Below are 24,963 nucleotides of genomic sequence, written 5' to 3'. Positions count from 1 at the left end.
GGAGAGAAGTCAGGGGCAGGCTTTTATGAGGAACACCTGATTAATCCAAGCCCCGCCCTAATGGGCATATGCAAAAACTGCATGCTGGTACTTGTTGTTCGTGCAATTTTATATCCCAGTGGATGCCGCCTTTGCTCCTTATGTAAAACACATATTTACCCCAGTGGGTTGGTGGGGACCAGGTGACACTCCAGCATTGTTTATTCATGGTCTTGCAACACGGACCTCACCGTTCCCTCAGCGCATTAGAGGTCTAATCCCCGGATTTGCAAGCCTTGCAGCGGGCGTTTTCGCGGCTAGACAAGCCGCTTCAACATCAAACAAAGTTTGCCCACAATGAAAATGCCATTCACGGTGAGTCTTGACACCTTTAATTGCAGACTTCAAAGATGGGGTCACCTTTTCCACACCATAAAATCAAAGCCCTACGCATTTCAAACATCTCTGTGTCCTTGTTCACGGGCAAAAAGAGAGAAGTCAGTATATATACTGCCAGTAGGTAATATAAATATATATATGTATATGCTGAGGAGGTTGAAGCGGTTGGGGACCGGAGGAAGCGCCGCTGCTCAAGAGTGCTCTAGGACATTGGGGCAGTTCATAGACTTTGGAGCATAATTCTTCTTCCCCCACCTCACTCCCGCAATACCTACCAGAGTTTGCCACTGCATGCTGGGACTTGTAGGCGCAGACTACCAGTGGAGCTACAGGAGGCATACATGTTGGGACAACATCAGTGTGGGAGGAGCTGCGGTCTTTGAACGAGGAGAGGGCAGGACATTTAAACCTTGACTCACGCCCATATGCATAAGCACTTGCACCTGGCGCTGAAGAGGCAGACCACGCCGAAATGCATCCGCCATAGAAGGTGACAGAAATCAACTCTGTTTTGTGCAGCACATTAAAGCGCTTCTGAAGTTTTCCCCAGTTGTGGCCTTTCTCTTTCCTTGAAGGAGTTTCTTTGGATATAATTCAGCACGTATTCCAGTGTCGCGCTTTAAAGGCCCCCGCTTTATCAAGAGGCCCTGTCTACGCTGGATTCCGCTTTTGTGGTTTTCTTTTCTCCGGGGTACCGGAATCAACAGGGCCCACCACCCAGCAGAGGAAGAAGTATGATGGTGCTGATGTCATTGTACACCACGTCGGGCAGGTAGGGCTTCCATGCCTTGCCCCCGCCAGAAAGGATTCCTATGCTGAGGAGGTTGGAGCAGTTGGGGACCGGAGGAAGCGCCGCTGCTCAAGAGTGCTCTAGGACATTGGGGCAGTTCATAGACTTTGGAGCATAATTCTTCTTCCCCCACCTCACTCCCGCAATACCTACCAGAGTTTGCCACTGCATGCTGGGACTTGTAGGCGCAGACTACCAGGCGAGCTACAGGAGGCATACATGTTGGGACAACATCAGTGTGGGAGGAGCTGCGGTCTTTGAACGAGGAGAGGGCAGGACATTTAAACCTTGACTCACGCCCATATGCATAAGCACTTGCACCTGGCGCTGAAGAGGCAGACCACGCCGAAATGCATCCGCCATAGAAGGTGACAGAAATCAACTCTGTTTTGTGCAGCACATTAAAGCGCTTCTGAAGTTTTCCCCAGTTGTGGCCTTTCTCTTTCCTTGAAGGAGTTTCGTTGGATATATATATATATTCACTGAAAAAACCATAGGTTATAGACCATATATAGTTAGGAATTAGCATTTAGAAAACCTTATTTTACTCACACAAAACCATTGAAATTCCATATATAGTTAGTTGCACTAACTATATATCGCGCACCCGCAATCCACTGCTGATGATGTCACATATTACATCATTCATGACATGGTCAGTGACATCACTGATGACATCACTGATGACATCTCAAATGACATCACTGATGACATCACTGATGACATCTCATTTGACATCATTCTTGTGCTAATACGATAAACCTCTTCAGACTCTAATATAACCTTAGATACACTCAGTGTATACAGACACTCACACACTGTCACTCATCCATGGAGTTACTCACACACCTAGTCAGTCATGCAAAGAAACAATCTCACCTCCATTTCCTCAACTATACAGTTATACACACCTTACTTATTCAAACATATACTAACACATATTTACTCTCTTATACAATCCCTGATACAAGTTCACAATGATCCATACAGCCACTCACACATTCAGTGGCTCTCATGCACAGTTATTTATATATGCCAACTCTCACATGTACTGTGTTTTACATATGTACTTACTATGACATGTAGCATTGAGATATCCATTCACTCATCAATACACTCATGCACACAGTCAACCGCCCATGTAGCTTTTTCCACATGCACTCTTGAACTCATACACCTAGTGAATCAACTGCTCACACATCTATGCACAGAGTCACACACCTCCCAGCCACCCCCACACAAACTCAATCTCCCATAGAAATACTTGGGCAACCAATTAATAACACATATAGCCTCTCGTATAGCTAATGATCAACACATGCAGCAGTTTACATCACAACAGACATAATGATGCACAAATTAAGACAGTTTAGTCACTAACCCATGCATTCAGTGAGACACATTTAATCACTCACTCATACAGTCAGTCACGCACCTACTAAATCCTTCATCCAGACACTTATACATCCACTCATTCTTCAATATCTAAGACATATTTTAACTTTACAGAAACATACAGTCACTGGATGTTGTCATCAGTGATGTCATTTGAGATGTCATCAGTGATGTCATCAGTGATGTCACTGACCATGTCATGAATGATGTAATATGTGACATCATCAGCAGTGGATTGCGGGTGCGCGATATATAGTTAGTGCAACTAACTATATATGGAATTTCAATGGTTTTGTGTGAGTAAAATAAGGTTTTCTAAATGCTAATTCCTAACTATATATGGTCTATAACCTATGGTTTTTTCAGTGAATTTTCAAGGTTTTGTAAATGCTAATTCCTAACTATATATGGTCTATAACCTATGGTTTTTTCTGTGAATTTCATTGGTTTTTTAACAGCTAATATCTGTAGCTGTAAAATGTATTCTTCTTTAAATCCAAAAATATATTTTATATGTTTATGAATAATTTTTTTTTTAAATATTTTTTTTTCTTCGTTCCCGCTTCGCGAATCGGGAAGCTTCCCGTTAGCTGACCTTGATGCCGCGAAATAGACCGCGAGCCGGTAAACGTTTCTTTACCGCAAGTGCCGCGTTAGAAAACAACATCGTGACGCCTCCCGTCCGCATGACGTTCCACGTTGTCGCGTGATACGTCATATGACGTGCTACGTTAGCGAACTGGTACGCGAAGCGAGTGCCAAAGCGCAGGTTTCTGGAAGCAAACCGGGAGGCCCTGCAAAGCGCTTAACGTAAACACAGCAAGTCATGTGACTTGGTAATAACACTTTTCATTGGTTCATTTCACTTTTGGTTTCCTAATGATGTAAGACTAGGTCATATAATCTAAAATGAACACTTTTGATTGGTTGAGAACTCTTGTTTTTCCCAAATGATGAAAATCCCTCCTTCTTTCCTCACTCTGACTTTCATCATTGTGAGAGAAAGACCCTTTGTGATCACTGAGCAATGGCTTCTTTAGTAGCTTCAGCTGGTGCTTCCCCACCACCTCCACCACCTCCAAGGAAGAGAGGACCACCTGCTCAAGTTGTAATTCAACAAGAAGAAGAAGAAGAGGAACAGGAGGACGAGCACGAAGAGAGGCAGTTTTTGCCTGAGCAGCCCAAGACGTCTCACCGGAAAGAAAACTTCATTTGGCAATTTTTTAAAATTCCCAAAGGTCAGAAAAAAGTAAATGCAAGATACGTAACTTGCCTTATATGTCAAGATAGACTGTCCAGAGGGACCGACAAAAAATACAGTTTCGGAAACTACACAATGCATCGCCATATGACTAGGTGGCATCCTAACAACTACAGTGCTGCACAGTTTCGGAACGACCTAGATAATCTCCCTATTATGGCCAGAAGATCTGTTGTACCGGAAGTAACGGGACCAGAGGGCAGGGAGATGGTGCCAAATATACAAATGAGATTTGGTGAAGTAAAACACACCTGCGTATTTTGCGATGGATTCATTTCCTACGGAGAAAGAAGCATCACTCTGATCAACAGAGCTATTGACTATCATATGCAAGTTTGTCCGAAACGCCCAAAATAATAAATACTTCTTTTTTTTGTTTTGTTGCTCCTGTTGAGCCCTTTACAATGAATCGTTTTCATTGCCCCCTCCAAGAAAAACCCAAAAAAATATAAAACTGTTCCGAAAAATTCAAAAACATTAAAAAAATGTTCAGAAAAATAAAAAAAAAAGTTCTTTTCAGAACTACCTCCCCGTTATTAAAAAATTGGTACAATATTTGGAACTGTGCCAACCTCTATTTCTCTTAGTTCGCTTCCTAGTTCGCTCGCTGGTACGCGAACTGGAAGCGAACCAAAAACAGTAAGTATAAGGGAAGGAAACACACACTTATGTTAAAAGAAAGACAGCTATAGGGGAGTAAACTAGAGATACTATTACCCATAATCCACTACTGATGATGTCACATATTACATCATTCATGACATGCTCAGTGACATCATCAGCAGAGGATTGCGGGTTTTTTGGCAACATGCCTTATCCACGGTTTAATAACGCTGCCTTTTGCTTTATATAAGTTTTCAAATTGTATGAAATATATACCAATAGGTCTTTATGAACCTTTAGGTAGTGCTTTTGTTCATGAGGTCTGGTCGCTTCCATACACATACAGATGTTTCAAAGATGATCAAGAAGTTTATCTGAATGGAGAGGAATGCACTGAGACGCCAGATCATTCACTAATGTGTAGGCACATACAGTTACACGATTCATGCAACAAACACCGACCAAATATGGCTTGCGTGTTGCAAGGCACGCCAGTTCCTGCTATCATCCCCACGTTCAAGTTGTTGGAAAATGGTAGTTATTTGATGCTCAATAATGAAGATTGTTCTGAGTTAATTAAAAGTATTCCTTTTATCGTAACAGTAAGTGAACGGGTTATTTGCTGCAGAAATGTTCTATTTCCTCCCACACATGAACATAGGGAGTTTTCAATCTGGCCACAAATACCAACCTTGGGACACGTTTCAACGGCATGACAAGAATAAGAGCTCTTTTGTCTCAGAGAGAGGTGGCCTTGAGTTCGGCCCGTGAAACTTTCGTACTTCACATAGCGAACACCCGTACACAGGTTTGCCTTTCAATTTCAGCAACATGTTTCCGACTATCTTTAACGCATCCTCCACAAAATCCCTGGCACACTTTTTTAAAGTTGTTACCAGTGGTCTCGTGACTTCATTTGAGAAAATCTTTGGAGTCATCCCTGCTCCCTTTCATTCCATTTTCTCCACTCTGGTTCGTGGATTGCATTTTTACTTGCATTACCAGCGGACGCTCTTGTGCTTTTTTACATTTTTAAATATGGATGTCCCTCCTATGCAACCTCCGACCCTGCAGCTGCTGACACTGTTCCGCAATCGCATGCTAGAATATTATGGCACAATGCCGTTGGCGATATTAAGCACGGCATATGGATTATCTTTTCGGTTCTCCTACTTCACCTGTGTCCAGCCTGTATTTCACTGCCTGACCTGTGATTTCGATTGGGCCATTGATTTGTGTCTCTGCGGACCGGTTTCTCCTGACGTCGACTTTAATCAGCTGATGACTCCTATCATTACTCACGAGTTGGTTTGTCCTGGCGAAAGGATTATGGCTGTGGCATTGATGCATGGACTACTTGGTCCCTGGAATTTACTGGCGGCAGCACAGTCTTTCTTGGAACACAGCTTTCTTGAAAACCCACCGAGCTGTCCTCTGATGGTGATAGAGGATCCGGTGCTGGGAGAGCACGTATGTTCTTTTCCGCTTTTAAATTGGATGGCTGAACTGTTTTCGGATGAAGACGGTGACTTCCTGTTGGAGGCTGTTGCAGCTTATTTTGCATACACAGTTATGTCATAGACCTTTTTCATGTTTCATATGCTGAGTACTAGCATTTCATTGACAATTCATTGACTTAATTGTCAAGTTTTTATTATTTACCTTGCCTATTGGCTTAAGACTCGATAAAGTACTTGGCTGTTTTATTTTTCTTTAGCATTGAATTTTCCTAGTTTTTAATGCTTTACCTTGCGGACCGTCCACATATAAACTTGCAATCTGCTCTCATGAGATGGCACTTCTATTATCTTATTCAGTTCGTTTCCGGATCATGGGGAGGTGTCATCTAGGTCCTGGATATCTTTACACCGTGTTAAGTTAGCATGGGCTCATTACCGGTTTAAACGCCATTTTTCCTTTTTTGCAACTTCTGCACACGACATTTAGTTGTTGCTTTAGCTTTCCACCTAGTAGTTCATCGTGGTTTACATGAGAATAATATGTTATTGGTCTACTATCTGCTTTACTTGTTAAACTATATCTGTACAGCGAGTGCTAAAGTTTCAAGAACAACACGATACAGAATTGTTATGAGGTCTGATCTCCACGACTTCATACTCATAACATAAGTGCAACTTCTGCCAATTCTGGGCATGAGGCGGGTTTTATATTGCTTTGCCGAACACACATACACAACAGTTGATGCGGTTCACATGAAGAGAGAGCTGGTGTATGCTGATGTGATTCCTTCAAATCTAAGACACTAAAGTATGGGCACGCCCTAAACCAACACAAAGAGACCTTCTTAGCAAATAATATAATATGTGTATTAGGGAGGGTGAGATATAAGCAGCCGCGGGCCGTGGAGGGAGTTACGGTGAGGCAGGGAGGCGGGGAGGGGGAGAAGCAGGGTGGAGCCCTCTCTACCTTGCCCCTCCCCCTCCCCGCCTCCCTGCCCCACCGTAACTCCCTCCACGGCCCGCGGCTGCTTATAAGTGTTGCTAACTCTTATTCATTTACAGCATGTTAACATACTGTCACCATTCGCTTTTTATGTACTAGTAACTATGCTGGTAATTTTGCTACTGATAATATGTGTACTTGTATTCTCCACCCTGCTTCTCCCCCTCCCCGCCTCCCTGCCTCACCGTAACTCCCTCCACGGCCCGCGGCTGCTTATAAGTGTTGCTAACTCTTATTCATTTACAGCATGTTAACATACTATCACCATTCACTTTTTATGTACTAGTAACTATGCTGGTAATTTTGCTACTGATAATATGTGTACTTTTATTATCTAAGGTACTACGCCTGAGAAGACGGCATTAGTAAATAAACATTTCAAATACACATGTGTTCTTCTTAACTCCATGTTCTGGTTTCTAAGAAATATATAACGACCGACTGTTCATGAGTTCCACGTATCCTGAGGTACTATAAGTTCATATTCTGGATTGTCTAAACATTGAGAGTTTGTTATATCCAATGTGACACTGTACCTAGCTTGCTAAATAGTTTTTGATTACTAACGTGAGTTTTGGGACACCCTAATTCGCCGAGGTTCCAATCCTCTGTCCACAGTTCTGTGTGAGAACAGAAACCCTGCGACAGGGGCACCCCCGACCCTTGCTGGAGCTTCATCACACTTGCGATACAACTCCAGCAATGCGCCACCTTTACGGCACAGATACATCACGCATCTGTGCTGTTTTTGCCCCGTGATGCGCCGCATTGTAAATGCAGCACACCATAGGTGACGGAACAGCGGCACAGAATGACTAACACATCCCTGGTGATGCGCCAGTCATCATAAATCTATCCCTATGCTTCTTATCTTGTTAGAGATGAACCGCCATATGTATCATCAAAGTTATTTGCATTTCCTAAATAGCGAACTTTAAGGAATAAATAGCGATTCTTTACCATTCCTAGTTTGCGATGAGCTATTTGCTAATTAGCCGAATGTAGCCCAATGAAGCCCAATGTAGCCCAATGTAGCCCAAAGATGGCCGCCAGACACACAAAAAAACAAATGTAGCCCAAATATCAGCTAGATGTAGCCCAACTATAGCCCAGTGACAGAATGACCAATCAGCTTCGCAAACCTCCGTTACGCGAAGCGGAGCGCTGTTACAGATATATATCTTTTTTTGAACGTTAATTTCTCAAAATCCACTGGAGCACATATATTGAGACCTAGCAAAGGCACATCGAGCTACCAGTCCCTAATATTTTGCCAAGTTTCGTGCAAATCCATTCAGCCGTTCAATTATTATTTTTATTATTTTTTTTTGCCCCGCGGGGCCCTTTTAAAACCTCCACATCAAACCTAGGGGGTCAGCGAGGATCTACTATGCCCCCTTATAGTTATTTCCCCCTTTGTTTTGACCTCCTCTTGTCTCTCGATCCTACCGAGAGACAAGATGGCGGCCGCTACGGACTGTTTGGAATGTTGACAGACGCCGGAGAACCAATCAGCTTCGCTTCACAAAGCTCCGTTGCGCGAAAAGTCCGCGAACCAGAGCGCTAACCGGTCCGCTGTTACAGATATATATCTTTTTTTAAACGTTAATTTCTCAAAATCCACTGGAGCACATATATTGAGACCTACAAAAGGCACATCGGGCTACCAGTCCCTACAATTTTGCCAAGTTTCGTGCAAATCCATTCAGCCGTTCGGGCTAAAAGTGAGGCCAACCGCCCTATGGAAAACTCAATGTTAAAAACACGTTTTGGGACCCCCCTTTTTTCTCGGCCCCCACTGGACGAACCCCCCCCAAATTTTCAAGGGCTGCTCAGAAACAAAATGTGCCATTTTCCTGAAAATTTCAGCCGATTCCGTCCACAAACGCCAAAGTTATTAGACATAGAATTTTCAAAAAACCCATAGAGAAAAAATCCTAACTATATATACCTACTGGCGACCGCCAGTAGGTAATATATATATATATATATATTCTATCTTACCCTTTGTTGTCCCTTTGATTGTAACCTTCTTGTTTGATGTGCATATTTGATTTGTTTTGGTTGGTATCCCTTTGATGATTGTACTGCAACTTTTACGATCCTCTTCCTCAAATTGTAAAGCGCTCTGATATCCTTTGGGATCATGTTCGCACTATATAAAATGTTATAAATAAATATATATATATATATATATATATATATTCATTGAAAAAACCATAGGTTTCACACACGTTATAGTTAGGAATTAGCATTTAAAAAAACATGCAAATTCATTGAAAAAACCCTAGTTTTCACACGTTATAGTTAGCTGAACATTTCTCTCATACAAAACCTTTGAAATTCCTCCGTTATAGTTAGCTCAGCTAACTATAACTTGCGCGCCCGCAATGCACTGCTGATGATGTCACATATAACATCACTCGTGACATGGTCAGTGACATCACTCATGACATCACTCATGACATCTCACAATAATAATAATCTTTATTTGGATGTAAAACAACATCCTTAAAAGAAGCGCCGACAGCAATATACATTGTAAAAGCAAAACTGACATCAATAATCAACTTTAAATGGATGCAGAGTTCTCACATTGCAATGTTCGCCTCCCTATTGAACAGTCCGGGTAGCGTTAAAAATAACTTAAAAAAATATGGAGGTTGTTATACAGTGATTTACAGTATTAAACTTATAGGCCAACCCACCGTTAATAAATAATTATAAATGTTAAAAAGAGATCAGATAAAAATGGCAACAGCAGATCAATAGCAGCAAATCATAATAGTGCAGTAATGGATGAAGAACTTTTTTTCTTTTTTTATCAAGTTACAAATGATACGATTTGATTTAGGCTCTTCCCAACGCGAGGGGAGCATGCAAAAAGTTGCGGTATGCATGACGTATAAACAAAGTAAGGCCAATATTTAAAGCTGTATTTTCTGGGCATAAGGCCGCAATGATTGCCTGTCTGCAGGACCGGATTCCCAACCTATTCCACTCCTCTTTCAGTTTGCATCTGCGCTGTGCCATGAGTGCTGGGCAAAGACAAACCACATGCTCCAGAGTTTCAGCCGTCCTGCCGCACCCTCTGCACCATATTTCATCTGACGTGCGACGCCAGCCTGGCAGATCTTTTAAAAATTGCCAGTCACCAAGTTCGAAGGCCATAAAACTAAGTTTTAGGTGTGAGGAGTAGGTGCAGGACAGATAGGTTGCGGGAGCTAATCGTCCGTACGAGTTCATAATGGCCCATGTGTGTCTACGTTTGGCAAGATGGTTTTTATCCATAATGAGGGAACTTATTCGGACGCTTTTCTTAATGATGGATTGAAATACTGTCGTACTGGGGTTGAGATCCCATAGGTCACCTGCGGAGAGTTCTTGAATGGACTCCTTGAAAAGGCGACCATACGTGCCCCCTGGGTTTTTCTCGAACATGTCTTGCCAGACTAGTGACTCCAATGAGCCTGTGTCTGCTTGTCTGAGTTTATGGCAGAGATTTAGGAATGTGCCAATGCTGGAGACTTCAAAGTTTAATAGGCCAAGTTCTAGCCTAATCTGTGCAGCAGAGGCATTTTTGGGCAAACAAAGGACTTTTTTATAAATTTTAGTCAGGTGTTGGTTTAAATTCGTGTTCAGTTTACCCCTGAAAATAATCTCATTCCCATATGACAGTGTCGGACCAATCTTTGCTCTCATGACCTCTAGTAGAAGGATTAAACTTGGGCCAGACAGCTTTTTTGAGAGCTTGGAGAGGGTCACCTGTAGGGTCACAGCTTTTGCAGATATCTCCTTACGTTGTTTCGCAAAGTTGCCCCTTGAGTCAAGATTGACCCCTAGGTATTTGTATACACTTCCTACTGCAATGGTCATGTTGTTATACGACCATCCTCCCCCGACTTTTCTTTTTTTTTCCAAAGGTAACCACTTGGGTTTTCTTTAGGTTAACCTCTAACTGGTTTGCAGTGGTGTAATTGTGTAGTTTTACCAGGAGCCTTTGTAAGCCAAGGCGTGTTAGACTGAAAAGCACTAAGTCATCCGCGTAAAGCAGGTTACTTATGGGAACACGGCCCATCTTTGGAGGGTGACTATTAGTTTCATCTAAAGTTGCCGTCAAGTCAGCAATAAATAAATTAAAAAGAAGTGGGGCCAGCACACAGCCCTGTTTGACACCCCTAGTAGTCATGATTTTCCGAGAGAGTTGTGTGCCGGACCCCAACTTCACCTGAACCCGTGTACCTGATGGTAACTGAATGATTGCCTCCAGAAGTTTTCGATGGATTCCCCATCTCCTTAACTTTTCCCATGAAGCTGACCTGGGGACCCTGTCAAAAGCGACTTTAAAGTCAACGAAGCAGCAAAAAACAGCCCTAGATGTTAAACAAACTTTATCAACAATGATGGCTAGTGTCAATAAGTTAGTCATGGTCCCGGATTTGGCAGTGAAGCCTGTTTGGTTCATTGGTATCAAATTGTTCTCACCTGCCCATGCTCTCAGCTCGTTCAGGAGAATGCTCGCATAATGTTTAGCCTCAATATCCAAGAGAGCTATCAGTCTGTAGTTGTTTGGTGATGAATGGAGACCTGATTTATAGATTGGATGGATTATTGCTCCGCGCCAAGAGTCCGGTATTATCGAGGTTCTAAGGGAGTAATTAAAAAGGTTGGTTAGAGGACCCGACCAGAGGGGTATATTAGATTTGAATAAGTTTGAAGGTAGTCCATTGGGGCCCGGTGCTCCGTCCGCTCTTGCTTTCAACAGAACTTTAGTGACCCTTTCTTGAGTTGTCTGAAGATCGTCGGTGTTGAAATCCAAGCTACCAATAGACCTGCTCCCACTCTTGCTCGGACTTGTCGGCGCCAACCTGGGCGAACATGCATCAATTGGCACTGTTCCTTCTGGGGACTTAAAGTGGTCCACCAAAAAAGCGAACCAGCTAGCTTCTTGGATGTTTGCTGACCCGGAGCTGGACTTACCTGAATTTTGCCGATTAATTAAGGCCCAGAATTTCCTTGCATTATGATTTTTGCTCTCCCATATTAGTGTGCACCAGAATTCGTCTTGTTGGAGTTGCTTTTCTTTTTGTACTGCCTGCCTAAATGATTTTTGAGCGAGTTTATATGCCCTAAGGAGCTTGTTATCTCCTGGGGATTTCATCAGGGACCGCAAGGCGCTGTTTCTGAGTGTCTTCAGTGCCCTTGTCCCTCGTGAAATTGCGCCCTGGCGGGTAACGGAGTCTGTCTGAGAGTACTGTTTGGTTGGAAATAACGTTATAAGTTGTAAACAAAACGTCGACCATGCAGAAGCTGTGAGAAACCCCAAGTCAGAGCGGTCTGGAATGAGGGCCAAGCTTGCCTCCGTGACAAGGGGTATTAATTCGTCACTCCATCTTAGGCGTTTCAAATTGTCACAGTGCATTCCTGCAAATGTAATTGGGGCAGGTTTATGGAACTCTGGTTTTGTTTTAAGGGTTAGGAACTGGGGACGATGGTCGCTTTCAGTTCGCGGTTGAATACTAAAGTTGCCCAGATGTTTCAGCAGAGCCAAATGGCAAATAGTGTAGTCTAAGTAGGAGTTCCTGCGGCCATTCGACCAAGACCAGTTTGGCAGTGTGTCATTAGTGGATCTTCCATTTATTACCAGAAATCCTGCACTGTGAAGTTGCAACACACAAAGTTCTCCCAGGCTGCAGTAGGCTTGGTTTGGTGGTTTGGATTGCGCCTCTACATCTGCAGATGCAAGGGGGGTTAGCCCTTCAAGATCTTCCGTATTGTCCTGGAAGAGGTTGGTGTTAAAATCCCCTGTGATTATACAGTCGGCGTACTGTTGGTCCACGGCCAAACCCCTCGCAATATTCATTAAGCGTGTTAGGTGTATCTTTTTAGAGTGGGTACTGGGGTTGATGTAAATGTTAAGGAGTAAAAGGGGGCGTTGGTTACTCCATGAGTTGATTTTAACTCCCAGGACCCAGTCTTCGTCGATGTTTAGTGGCACAATCGGGCCTTTTAGGTTGTTGGAGACATAAATCGACAGGCCCCCTTTTGGGTGGCGTAGAGACAGTCTCTGACTGCTGGTTTCCGAAATTCAATGAAGCCAGTCACTGGGATTGTTTGAGTGGCCCATGTCTCTTGTAGTGCTATTGCTGTGTGCCCGAATATGAAAGAGTGTGTATCCAAGTTGGTGATTTTATTTTGGAGACCACTAATGTTCTATGAGCACAAGGTAAATGAAGGGGCTCGTTGCAGAATTGAAGGTTCTGCGGATGGAAGTACTTGAGATGCCGTTTGAGCAGAAGCCTTACAATTTGAGTGTTGAGGATGAGGCTCCAGGGGTCAGGCCATTTTTTTGCAAGCCAAGACAGCCGGAAGCCACCCCCAGTCTTGAGAGTTGTCCGGGTTAGAATTTCTGATCAAGGGGGTTGGATTCCCCTCTGTTATGCCTAAGGCATTTTTTAGAATTGTGTAGGGCCTACTTTTGGTTCCTGGTGCGGTGCTTTCAACTTTTTGCTGGGTGTCCTGATGATTTAACAGTAGCGAAGGATAACCTGGAGGATTGTGCGGATACATTTTAATGCCCCATTCCCGGAAGATAGCCCTTTGCTCGATGAATACACGCGCCCAGGTTGATGATTTAAATGACACCAGGGTTATCTCGGATGGTTGTGAGCCTCTTGGTGGAAGGAATTCGATGGAGTCAATGTCTTCAGGTGTAAGGGCCTCAAATCCCGGTACACCATTCACTAGTTTTATTATATTTGACCTATTCAGGGTGTCGTGCCGACCCTTGAAAATGTATCACGGGGCAAGGAGTATTTTGGCAACCTCTGTGCTGCTTTTAACCCCCTTACTGCTAGGACTTGCATTGGGATGGGGTGTTTTTTCGATTAGACAACCTGCATCTGGACCCAATCGAGACTGAAGAGAAGTTGATGGGCCTGTGCCTGATGTCTCAAAATTAAGAGGTGAAATTGATTTATTGATATGTTTTTTTTGCATGATTAAGTCCAGAAGTTAGATTTGCCTGGGTTAATTTGTTATTGTGAATAACTTTTACAAAACTGTGTCCAATAGTTCGATTAGCCTGCAGGGATGAACTAGATAAGTGGGTAGGTTGAGGTTGGTTTCTCATGACTGTGCTCGTAGGCTGAATAGGGTCACTAGGGTTGACCCTTGGTGGTTCTGCTATGGGTTGACACTCGGTTGCTGCTGGTTCTGGAGATGTAATAATGTGGTCCTGTCTACAGCCCAGAGTCTGTTGACAGACACTCGAGGCTGAATCGTCCTTAAATGTACTTTGACTGGTGTTTACTGTCGTAGGTGTAGTCTGAGAGGTATTTAGGACTTTTTTTATTACTAGCGTTTAAAAATAATGGAAATAGTTTAGGAGGGTCAGTTATTGGGTTTAATCTTATTTTATTTCTCTGTGTGCGCTGGCGTTTGCGCTCCCTCTGACTAATGTGAGGGGGAGGAGCAAAGGCTGTGTCTAGAGTAGGGATAGCCACAGTGGCCACAGTGGCTGCGCTCACAGGCACCGTTGCCCTGTTGTCGTTGATAGAGTGCGACTCCCCGTTTGCTGGGACAGTGTTTGTGGCTGGTGGCGCGCACGGCACCGCTGCCGTGGAGAGGTCTTTAGGGCAACGATGCCCATCTCGCTTGGCGATCTCAGTTACCAAGAAGTCTGACCCCCCGCTCAAGTATGGCCTGGCCTCTGGGCCTTTCACTGAGTTAAATGGTTCAGGGATCACAGTTGAAGACTTTTGGTTTGGCTTAAGCAGACATTCGGGTCGGTTACCTCCGTTCAGTTTTCAGTTACTTAACCTCGCTTATGACAGTGGATAAAAAGGCCGGGAGCGAGGACAGCGAGTCAATAATGGGCGAGCAGCAGCAAACAGATTGCACTAATTTAGAGGATGATTGCGCTCCTGTGATTAAATTATTTAATTTGTCTAATTTGTTGTCGATCCCTGCTGTAAACAGTGCTAGAGTGTTTAGCAGGTCGACCTGGGTGTCCAGTTTATCCGAATGATAGTTTAAAGCGGTGACCGTTGATTGAAAGGTGAGTAATAATTGGGGCCAAATGCTCGTGTTGGTGGGGGCATCTGGGTGGGACTCTGTTTTTGGTGTTAAGTTAGGCGGATTCTGAGGATCTTTAAAGAAGAATGACAGATCCGCTAACAGTTGGTCATTGGGGTCTGTATTTTGGGAAGGTTTTATGGGGACTGTTGTTTCCTCTGGTGGTGCACAAAAAAGGACTTGAGGATTTATCTGATGTACACTTCCCTCTGATGGGCTTAGGGCATGAGAAATAGGGGAACTGAGTATGTCAGAATTAAATACCGAACCCTTTTGTGCGTCTATTTGAGGAAAGATTAGCTGAGAGTGAGGCACTAAGGGGCTCTCCTTGGGGACTCCGTAAGTTTGTGGTGGACAGGCAGAGAATTTCTCTGGTTGCTGAGATTGCCGTGTTTGGGTGCTGTGGTTAGGGGTTAAAGACAAAGGGAATAGTTGACTGGAGCAAGCCTCTTGCTTGCAAGGTTCAGGATGTGAAGGAGGCTGGATTGGAGCGGGGTAGTGACTTGGTTGTAAATTTTGAGGTTCTCTTCCCGTGCGAGTCGGAGATGGTAGTTGGGTTAGACAAGCCTCTTGATTGAGGAGGTCATTTTGAAAGGGAGGGTGACTTGGATCTGATTGAAGGCTTAGGGATGAGTTTTTGAAGTCTCTCTGTGACAGATCCTCCGAGGCGATATTCTGATTGACAAGCTGAGAGCCAAAGATATAGGTGGCCATGATGGGAACAGACGTGTTGGTTATTGATGGTTGAGGCAGATGCGTATTTGGGACTGCGGCTCGCTCGAACTCGCTGGGGTTGTTTGCCTCTAGGGAATGATGAAGAGAAGTCGACTTAACCCCCCCCCCCCAGAGCTTTTTTAAAGTAATCCAAAAGGGTGAGGGCTTTTAAGCCGTTCGAAGATGGGCCACATGGGGGAACCGCACTCGTGTTGTAGAAATATTGCCATCCATTTTGTGGAGGTTTGAGGGTCTCCGATGTAGCCTTAACGGTCGGTGGACTCACAGGGTCAGCAGAAGATTGCTCTGCCGTGATTGCCAAGTGTTTGGGTTTCTTCCGTTTTGTTATAGACGGGGGTTTTCTTATTTTCCCTGATCTCATCCTCTTGATGGTGAAGGGGCTGTCCAGCGAGTTGTTCTAGTTAGTAAAGATAGTAAAGATATAAGTTTGGTCGGGAGGCGATGTCTCCCAAGCACTCTCTGTGTTGCTGGCAGTGTTTGGGTGTATTTGGTTGCTTGATTATGATCGCTAGGTTATAGCTATGTTTGCTTAATGTTGTCTGAGTCGAAGTGCTCTAAAGGATCGCTTCAAAACAGGCTGCTGGGCTGTTGGACTGGACTGGTGAGCTGCCGGGGTCCTATGCAGCTATGCGGCTGTGCTAGGTTGTCTTTTCTTAGGAGTATGTTGACGCAGACCCAACCGACCACATTGCATTACATGGCGGGAAATTGAGCTTAGAGCATTAGGCACCCCCCAACACTCTTAATCCCTTCCCTTCCCCCCGCCTACGATCACCTATCTGGTGGTCTGTTACCACCTCGCCGCAGGCCACGCTGGGCGCCTCTCCCCCCAATGCAGTCCCACTGCCAAAGGGATCGCACAATGGGAGAAAGAGCCGTCATGGACCTGCTGCAACCGGGTCCAGGCACCAAAAGTGATGGAAGCAGACAAAGGGTATTGGGGGGGCGGGGGGAGCAGGACCAAGACTTGAGAAGGCTTTTGCAAAAAAGGTTTCTAGGCGCTCAGACTGCAGAGGGGCGAGGGGGATTGGTAGAGGGGGGTCAGACAGAACAGAGCATAGACCGGGGGCAGTGGAGCAGGAGACCGGGCTCCAGACGAGAACCGAGGCACGGGTGCTGGGTAGAGTGTAACGGCCAACAGGCTACCCCTTAAGGGTACCTGCTCCTACACCGATCGAGGGAGAAGGGACCAAGCAGTGTGGGATCTGCTGGACAATCTTGCGGCAGAGTATGCGAGGGGAGGAGGAGCTTACCCGGGGCTCGCTGTAGTCCAAGTACACTCTAATGTGCGCAGACAAGCGAGCGCCACCTCCGCTCCACTCCCTCCTTGCTTAAAGGACTGCGGGACTTATCGACCCCCACCTTAACGTCTGTGCCGTGGATGCCTCCAGAGTCCTCACCACTCGTCCTCCTTCCTCTTTAACCTCGACCTCACGCAGCAGCCACCCTGCAGTGCTACGATAGCTCTCGGCACCCCCGCACCTCGGTCCCGACCCCCTGCGGGACTCGCACCTGTGTGTTTTTGCACGAACTCGACCGCTTTCCGAGCTGCCCTCCGCTCTGAGCTCTGAGCCCCGCCCCTCGACCGTTACCTCCTGCGTGCGTCTACGTGCGTCTCGTGCCCTCTCTCCAAACTCTGCCTCCAGCAATCAGTGTCCGCGGCCACTGACCGACTGATGATATCTCAAATGACATCACTGATGACATCATCCACTGAATGTGTGTCTTTCTGAAAAATTAATATTTTTATATATATATATCTAAAGGTCGATGGAAGAATAAATTGGTAAATAAGTGTCTAAATGGATGTTTTTTTGTAAATTTCATTGCATAACTGACTTATTAAGTGTATCTTAGTGAATACATGTATTAGCGAGTAATGTTTAAATATGTAAATATCTGTATCAGTGTCACACTTTGTGTATAAGTGGCTGCATGGGTTGGTGAGTAGCTACACAAGTGTCTATATGGGTTATTAGTTGGTTTTTTGAGTATCAGAATGAGTGTCTGTATGGTTTGGTGGCGGGTATTACTTAGGGCACAGATGCATGAATGACTGACTCACTGTTTGTATGTGTTTTGAAGACAGCATGGGTGCAGGACTGCAGGGGTGGATGAATGTGTGTATGGGTGTGCTAGTGAGTGAATGGCAGCCTCAATAGTGTCTTTATGAGTAAGTACATATGTTTTAAACAAGTATGTGTGAGTATTGATGTATATAAGTAAGGATATATGACAGTGACAGACTCAAAAAGTTCCTGTATAAATAAGTATGTGTTTCTATCACTGATTGTTTAAGAGAGTAAGTATGTGTACATTTCGTAAAAGTAAGTGTAGTGGTGTGTGTATAGCTGTATATGCAAACAAATGGATGTTTATTTGCATGTGTGAGTATGTGTGTGAGTAACTGTATGGATGACTGTCGGTGTGTAACAGTATTTATAAGTATATGAGAACATATGATGAGTGAGTACATGTATAAGTGACTATATAGAACTGTTGTTGAATGAGTGCATGGGTATGTAGATGGCGGAATTACTGAATAGGTTGTTGGTAAGTGGTATTGGTATCTCCATTTTTTTTAATTTTTACTTTCTATTTCTGAAGATGTGTATCAAAGATTATATTACGCCAAAAGGAGGTCTGCCATTCTTTCACAAGGATGATATCATCATTGATGTCATCAGTGATGTCATTTGAGATGTCATCAGTGATGTCATGAGTGATGTCACTGACCGTGTCATGAATGATGTTATATGTGACGTCATCAGCAGTGCATTGCGGGCGCGCAAGTTATAGTTAGCTGAGCTAACTATAACGGAGGAATTTCAAAGGTTTTGTATGAGAGAAATGTTCAGCTAACTATCACGTGTGAAAACTAGGGTTTTTTCAATGAATTTTCATGGTTTTTTAAATGCTAATTTCTAACTATAATGTGTGTGAAACCTATGGTTTTTTTAATGAATTTGCAAGGTTTTTTAAATGCTAATTCCTAACTATAACGTTTGTGAAACCTATGGTTTTTTCAGTGAATTTGAAAGGTTTTGTAAAAGATAAGTTATAAATGTATTAATTATTATGTCTTTCTTTTTATACTAATTTCTTATATTTTTAATAAAAATATGTATATATATTACATTTTTTAGATTATATTTCATACTCTTATTATAAAATAATAACAAAACTAAATTGTAAAGTAATTTTTGGATTAATCATTGCTTGACTTCGGTTGCAAGTGTAACACAACTCCAACAATGCTCTTGGGCCCTATGCTCACAAAGCTGTATCAATCCTTACACCTACTTCAAGCATGTGCAAGGTTTTGACGCAGCATAAGCTCAAAAGTGACTGAATGAAATGTTATACATTTCACTCAGTCACTTTTAGGAGGCGTTGCTGCACCCCCTTCTGCACAGGAAAGCCTCTTCTGGCGCAGGGCTTTACAATGTAATGCACCCTCCAGATGCGTCACATTGTTAATAGCACACCCCATGGCACATCTTTTGCACCACCACTGTGTCTCAAAAGTGACACAACAGCTGTGTAAAAGAGGCACAAGGGGATTGTAAATCCGCCCCTAACACATACAAATTCACCCAGGCAGTTTCACCAGCAGCGCAAATTGAAGCATAGACTTCTAATATATTTATGTACATATGTTACATTCAAGTGCTTTGCACATACTACAGTATACTATAGGTAAACACCTTATAGATTTATGCTGTAGCACTTCCTTATAGCTCTGCACTTTCACATTCTCCATACACTAGTAATATATTCATTCATTCATTTATGAACTACACATTCATTCTGACAAACTTTTACACACTAACATAGAAATATAGTTCTTTCTTTGACCAGTGAAGGTAGTTCTAAAAAGAACTGTTTTTTTTGTTTTGTATTTTTTTTTTCTCAACAAATTCCAAGCGGAACAAAAGAATGAAAAAAAGAACAACTAATGTCGAGGACAGCAATGATCCTGCATCCTGCGTTTCATCAGGTCTATAGACTGTTCCCCATAACACAAAATTTTATCGCAATAAATGCAAAGAATTTTAACTTTAGCAAAGTCAGAATCAATATTTGGGTGTGGACTGCTTGCTGAAAATGCTGCCGCAGTTGATGTGCTTGGTGTAGCAGCAGGTGGGTTCTCGTGCAACCTCCGTCTTTCAGCTCGAGCAAAGTTCTTGGGGTGCAAGTTCTTCACATGTCGCACCATATTTGCTGTGTCAAAGGAGTATTTTTTACATGGATCACCCCTTGAAAGAGTTGTTTGGCAAATTTTACAGGTTACTTTTGCAGCATTAACCTTTTTTTGACCTTCTGGAAAAGTGAAAAACTTCCAAATTAGAGCTTCTTTCCTCTTCTTTGGAGCTTCTTCAGGAATTAAATATTCCTCTGAAGAACTGCTGGAAGATGACTCCATTGCTCTTATTATGGTGATCTTCCTTCTATTTGAGAAGATTCTCACAACAAATGCTTCTTCTTAGAAAGTTAAAGTCGAATAATTATATTGGGACGGAACTTTCAACAGTCGCAATAGGAAAAGTTACGAACCAATCAAATCTCTACTTTTAAAGTCACATTGCTTTGCGTACGCTTATGATGCACTTGCGCAGCTCTTTCAATACGAGTACGCATGATGTTCTACCGCGATTTGTGTAAATCTTTTTAAAAGTAATATAGGATTATTAAAAGTATTTTTTTTAAAATCATAGTTATCCCAAACGTCTGCCCTTAGTATCTACATTAAATATATACATGTTTTAAACCAAGTAGAAACATTGCCCCTTTTCGCGTACAGAACGCCGTACATGACGTCACACCGAAGCTTTAATGCGATGCGTAACGTCAAAGCATATACGTACCGTATGCGCGGGTACACGCCGAGTATGATAAGCAGTACAAACTATGGTGCGATCACCCTCTCAGTGACAAATCAGAGCTCAGGGCGCGCTAAGAAGAATGATTAGAAGTGCTGACTCATTGCAGATCTGATTCTGGGCCTGCCTCTGCATACATTATAACACCGCCCCCATCTCTCTCTGTTGTTAATTGTTGGTGCATACACTCATACTTGCACATGCACGGTGCACGCCCGCCCACACTACCCACATGCCACCACCTAGCATGCTTGCTATCATTTAGCCTGGAAACCAATACATTACCCAATGGCATGTCCCCCAGGGCCATCATTCTTGCAGACCGCAAAAATGCAACCAATGACGGCCCTGGCCTTGGTGTGATCAGCCCCCGCGGTTCCCATATAATGCGGGCACTGACGTGAGCACGCTCTCTTTTGCCTGCCTCTGCTGCGGTGACAAACAGACTGTCGAAAACACCCCAAACTCAGCAAAACCGCAGCCTTTCAAGACACGACAAAAGACGACAGAAGGAAAGGTAAGAGAAGACGTCACAACATCAGCCTCCACTGCAAATTGTATATACATAATGCTATTTTTTTATCCTTCATATGGCTTTCCTACCCCTCAATGGTTTTAAATAGTACTTACATAATTGAAATATTTCTTCATAAGTCACGAGGTCCTATACACCTCTAATCTTAAAAATTGTGCGTGCATGATTTTCTGTGTCGTATTTCTGTACTACGCCACGTGCTTAGGCCTCTATTATTATTAATTAAGCGTCCATGATACTATTTTCTTTTCTGCGTCACAAGGCCGTCCCGGGCCTCTATTAACTTATTGATCTTCCTTTGTTTGCCTGAGCAGCAACAGTCTTAACTACAGAATATTAAGAACCCACATTAAAATTCACTTTTGATAGTAGTTACGCAACTCAGTTTACGATGACTAATCAAACTGTCCTTTTGTTTCCTTCACCAAACATCCTTCAGAAGCAACCACAGCCTATCAAGCAACAGCAATGGAATTCTCTGCAACTTATTGAATATACTTTGACGTATAGAGGCAGAGTTCAAGTCGAATGGTGAACTCTGGTGGCCGCACTCTCTATACAAGGTAAGCACACCACCCTAGATCTACAAAACCTTCATAGCAATGCATTAGAAATATTTTGGCATAACGGGCGTCAGTAACGCAGTAGGCACTTCCATATAGACACCACTTGAACGTGGCACTATAACAACTGAAATGTACCAGGTACACTGCACTCGTAAAACTGTACTGTTAGCTTTATTTGTGAAACGAGAGGGGGCCATATCATCAACCCTTGGTGACCAAATTATCGCCACTTTATCGTCAGCAAACTGCCGCTAAAGTGGCCATAATAGCTTTGACAATATGCTCTATAGAATTCCAATCAAAGCTCATGTTAGATGTGAAGGACATCTGACATGAGCTTCGATTGGAATTCCATAGAGCATATTATCAAACCCATTCTCGCCACTTTAGCGACATTTTCCTGCCAATAAAGTGGCAATAATTTTGTCGCCCATGCTTGATATTATCGCCCAGAATGCGTACTGTACAGCAGCTTCTCTGTAAAATCTATAATTATCTCCAAGCAGTGACAACAGATAGTTTGCAACAGTCTGACAAACAGATCCACAACCTTATACGCAACTTTTGAGTCACTTTTAACATGGGTAAAGTGATGCAAGGAGCTAGTAAATCTACGTCTGGTTCAACAAAAAATCTCAACTCCAGAATCTGCGACACAGTTTTATTGTTTTCTCTCTCTCTCTCACTCTCTGTGACATCATTTCTCTTTCTCTCTTAAACTTAGGCACTGCTGTCTGCTTGGACGTGTAGAAGAATTGTTGAAATGAAGTTGTCAATCCAACTGGCTGAAGTGTTTGGCCACAAGGTTTATTCAACGGTAAGCACAGAGGCCTAGATCTACAAATACTTCATAGCAATGCATTAGAAATAATTCGGCATAACGGGCATTAGTAACGCAGTAGGCACTTCCATATAGACACCACTTGAATGCGGCACTATAACAAGTAAAATGTACCAGGTACACTGCACTCGTAAAACTGTAGTGTAACTTTTATTTATGAAAGGAGAGAGGGCCATATTATCAAACCTTGGCACCAAAATTATCGCCACTTTATCGGCAGCAAACTGCCGCTAAAGTGACCATAATAGGATTGATAATATGCTCTATTGAATTCCAATCGAAGCTTATGTTAGATGTGAAGGACATCTAACATGAGCTTCGATTGGGATTCCATAGAGCATATTATCAAACCCATTATCGCCACTTTAGCGACACTTTCCTGCTGATAAAGTGGCATTATTTTGTCGCCCAGGCTTGATATAATCGCTCAGAATGCGTAGTGTATAGCAGCTTCTCTGTAAAATCTATAATTACATCCGAGCAGTGACAACAAATAGGTTACAACAGTCTGACAAACAGATCCACAACCTTATTATGCAACTTTTGAGTCACTTTTAACATGGCTAAAGTGATGCAAGGAGCTAATAAATCTACGTCTGGTTCAACAAAAAATCTCAACGCCAGACTCTGCGACACAGTTTTAATGTGGTTTTCTCTCGCTCTCACTCTCTGTGACATCATTGCTCTTTCTCTCTTAAACTTAGACACTGCTGTCTGCTTGGACGTGTAGAAGATCAGCCCAACTTAAGTTGTGAACTCCACTCCCTAATGTGTTTGTGCGCAAAGTTTACACAACGGTAAGCACAGAGGCCTAGATCTACAAATCCTTCATAGGAATGCATTAGCAATAATTCGGCATAACGGGCGTCAGTAACGCAGTAGGCACTTCCATATATTCACCTCTTGAACGTGACACTATAACAAATAAAATGTACTAGGTACACTGCACTCGTAAAACTGTAGTGTTAGCTTTATTTGTGAAACGAGAGAGGGACATATTATCAACCCTTGGCGACAAAATTATCGCCACTTTATCGGCAGCAACTGCCGCTAAAGAGGCCATAATAGGTTTGATAATATGCTCTATTGAATTCCAATCGAAGCTTATGTTAGATGTGAAGGACATCTAACATGAGCTTCGATTGGGATTCCATAGAGCATATTATCAAACTCATTATCGCCACTTTAGCGACACTTTTCTGCCGATAAAGTGGCAATCATTTTGTCACCCAGGCTTGATATTATCGCCCAGAATGCGTAGTGTACAGCAGCTTCTCTGTTAAATCTATAATTACCTCCGAGCAGTGACAACAGATAGGTTACAACAGTCTGACAAACAGATCCACAACCTTTTTACGCAACTTCTGAGTCACTTTTAACATGGGTAAAGTGATGCAAGGAGCTAGTAAATCCTCATCTGGTTCAACAAAAAATCTCAACTCCAGACTCTGCGACACAGTTTTATTGTTGTTTTCTCTCTCTCTCACTCTCTGTGACATCATTTCTCTTTCTCTCTTAAACTTAGACACTGCTGTCTGCTTGGACGTGTAGAAGAATTGTTGAAATGAAGTTGCCAATCTAACTGGCTGAAGTGTTTGGCCACAAGGTTTATACAACGGTAAGCACAGAGGCCTAGATCTACAAATACTTCATAGCAATGCATTAGAAGAATTCAGCATAACGGGCATTAGTAACGCAGTAGGCACTTCCATATAGACACCACTTGAATGCGGAACTATAACAAGTAAAATGTACCAGGTACACTGCAGTCGTAAAACTGTAGTGTAACTTTTATTTATGAAAGGAGAGAGGGCCATATTATGAAACCTTGGCAACAAAATTATCGCCACTTTATCGGCAGCAAACTGCCGCTAAAGGGACCATAATAGGATTGATAATATGCTCTATTGAATTCCAATCGAAGCTTATGTTAGATGTGAAGGACATCTAACATGAGCTTCGATTGGGATTCCATAGAGCATATTATCAAACCCATTATCGCCACTTTAGCGACACTTTCCTGCCGATAAAGTGGCATTCATTTTGTCGCCCAGGCTTGATATTATCGCTCAGAATGCGTAGTGTACAGCAGCTTCTCTGTAAAATCTAGAATTACATCCGAGCAGTGACAACAAATAGGTTACAACAGTCTGACAAACAGATCCACAACCTTATTATGCAACTTTTGAGTCACTTTTAACATGGCTAAAGTGATGCAAGGAGCTAGTAAATCTACGGCTGGTTCAACAAAAAATCTCAACTCCAGACTCTGCGACACAGTTTTAATGTTGTTTTCTCTCGCTCTCCCTCTCTGTGACATCATTTCTCTTTCTCTCTTAAACTTAGACACTGCTGTCTGCTTGGACGTGTAGAAGATCAGCCCAACTTAAGTTGTGAACTCCACTCCCTAATGTGTTTGGGCGCAAAGTTTACACAA

General features: G+C 43.1%; 1 long non-coding RNA gene across 1 annotated transcript; it reads left to right on the top strand.

Moving 5' to 3' along the window:
* Positions 1-23,254: 23,254 nt before the first annotated feature.
* On the top strand, positions 23,255-24,963 carry LOC144798730 (uncharacterized). The gene is made up of 3 exons (XR_013603630.1): positions 23,255-23,323; positions 24,052-24,144; positions 24,873-24,963. It is a non-coding gene; the product is annotated as an uncharacterized LOC144798730 (long non-coding RNA).

The sequence above is a fragment of the Lissotriton helveticus genome, chromosome 12 (genome assembly GCF_964261635.1).
Source record: "Lissotriton helveticus chromosome 12, aLisHel1.1, whole genome shotgun sequence".
Lineage (NCBI taxonomy): Eukaryota > Metazoa > Chordata > Amphibia > Caudata > Salamandridae > Lissotriton > Lissotriton helveticus.
The sequence above is the reverse complement of the archived record's forward strand: the minus strand, read 5'-3'. Positions and strand labels throughout refer to the sequence as shown.